Genomic DNA, 2622 nt, shown 5'->3' with positions numbered 1-2622 from the left:
AGTGTAATGATAAGCACTAAAGACATTGACGTTTTCCTTACATTATTGCTCTTCCATGACCATCCAGACATAGTGCCCTCTTTAGGGATGCTTTTTACTAGGGAAACAATATCCTGGAATACACAAGCATCCCGCTTAACAGAGAGCAGACCTACAAGTAGTTACTATTAATTGCCAGCTTGACACGATCTGGAAGCATCAAGGAAATGGGTCTCTGGTCATTGTAGGCTTCTCCTTTTCCAAACTTGCTTTATTTGGGGTTCCTTAAGTGCTTATACCTCCCTTCCAACCCTCCTACCCTAGACGGGAGAGAAAAGAGGTTAATGGGAACAGGAGAAGTAGACCTTGTTGAATTCAGATCCTGAGAGCGATTCCCCTGGCGTAGTCAGCAGGATTTCAGCAGACCAGCAATTCCACCGAAGTTGCTGCTGGAACCTGGAACAGCAGCTGGAACCTGGAGCTTTGAGCCTTGAAGCGTTCTCTGGAGTGGTCCTCTCTAGGAGTGTGTTGAAGTGGAGCAATAAACAGCCAAACAACACCAAGACCCAAAAAGCCCCAGCCTCCTGTTGTGGGCTCATATACGTGTCTCCTCTCAGTCTGTACTAGGATGTGTTTCAGCTGGCAACAACCAAGCCCCCGCACTAAGTAGTTAGTCTTCTAGTGGATAAACATCACCTGTTCTCTCACAAGTCTGTTCCCCATCTCATACTTGGAATCCAAACAAAAACATGTTTACACCCAATACCTATCCCACACTTGAGAGCAAAACAAAAACAAGTTTATATCCCTACAGGTCATGCCTGTGGAGATTATCTCCATTATGACAATTGAGGTGGAATGATCCACCCACTGTGGTGATGTTATTTTCTGGTAAGGAGTCTGGGCTGTGCAGAAGGAAAAAGGAAACTGCTTCTTGCCTAAGGAGGCACTGTGTTGGCTTGCTCTAACTCCTGCTGCTGAGCTGTCCTAGCTGTGATGGACTCAAACCTGAAGCTGTGAGCTAAATTAACCCTTTCTCCATTAAGCTGCCTTTGCTGTGATATTTTATCACAGCAAGGGGGAAAAAACCCAAGGCAAGACTCAACTTAAAATGTCAATTCTGTTACCCTCCAAGCTGTCCTAGGACTGCAGTGGCAAGTCTCCGTGAGTCACGGTGGTCCTATGTGCCCAGTAGAGTATGGTAGAAACACCAGAATGTGACTTATGGGAATAGGTTATAAAGAAATCTTATTTTCCACCATCTCTCTCTCTCTGTCTCTGTCTCTGTCTCTGTCTCTGTCTCTGTCTCTCTCTCTCTCTCTCTCTCTCTCTCTCTCTCTCTCTCTCTCTGTCTCTCTCTCTCTCTTTGAAGAGAAAACCAATGCAAGTTTGTAAAACATTAATAGGATACAGAAGAGAGGCTCAGTAGTAAGAAATAGAGGCTGCCTTCCACGGACCAAAGCTTGCCAGCTTTGGTTAAGTTTGGGGGTGCTACAGAATTTGCCACCTCAGGATAGATGCAGACCCAGAAGTAGCCAATAAAGCAGCTTCTGAATTTTTGCTCTGAGAATTCTGTGGCCTGGTAAATGCCTACTCTTCATCTTAAGCCTCTAAATATTGGGGTGATTTGTTTGGGAACAACACATCGCGAGAGTGTGCCTATGTTGCTAGGATGGGGGAGATATATAGGAGCTTTAATTTACTTCTCTGCACAATCGGAACGTCAATAGCATTTGTGTCAAGGTGGTGAGAGACTGCACTCTAACCTATGCCTGGTTGTTCTCAACTGCAATCCCAGCACTCAGGAGGATGAAGCAAAAGTGTCCAATGGCTAAATTAATCTGAGCTATAGGGTGAGAGACCTTTTTTTTTTTTAAACAACAGCAAAACGAATGCGCTAATGTAGTGTGGCAATTGTAAAAGCCCCTTGAACGTGGCAAATGCTCAGCAGGTAGTAATTACTGATGGGAAATATTCCCTGGCTGTATGTGCATATGGCACTGCTGCCCTGAATTGTATTAAGTCTCTGACTCCTGACTTTCATCAGATTATGTCTACAACAGGAGGAACATAATGACACTGCCTGGTTGAAGAATAATCTGGGCTCTAATGATCAAAGACCTCCTAGACCAAGGGACGGTGAGCCAATGCAATTCAGAAGCCAAAATACTTGATTTTCTTAGCCTTATATCTTAGTTACCTTTCTAATGCTGCCACAAAACTCCATGACCAAAGCAACTTATAAAAGAAGGTGTTAATATGAATAAATTAATAAAATAAAATTAAAAAAATAAACAAAAGAAGGTGTTTTATCTGGAGACTTACGGTTTCAGAGAGTTAAAGTCCATGACCATATATGGTGAGGAGCATGACAGAGGACGCGTGAGCATGGTGCTATAGCAGGAGCATCGAGTTTGTATCCTTTTCCACAGTATGAGGCAGAGAGAGGGAGGGGCAGAGGGAGAGGGAAAGGAAGAGATGGAGGGGGAGGGAGGAGGGGAGGGAGAGCATAGGGGGAACACTAACCAACCGGGAATGGTGTGTTTATGAGACCTCATACTCAACACCCAGTGGCACACTTTCTCCATAAGGCCACACCTCCTAATCCTTCCCAAACAGGTCCACCACCTGGGGGACCAAGTT

The sequence above is a fragment of the Acomys minous genome (assembly GCF_964271855.1).
Source record: "Acomys minous genome assembly, chromosome: 16".
Classification (NCBI taxonomy): Eukaryota; Metazoa; Chordata; class Mammalia; order Rodentia; family Muridae; genus Acomys; species Acomys minous.
This window is presented reverse-complemented; position numbering follows the sequence as displayed.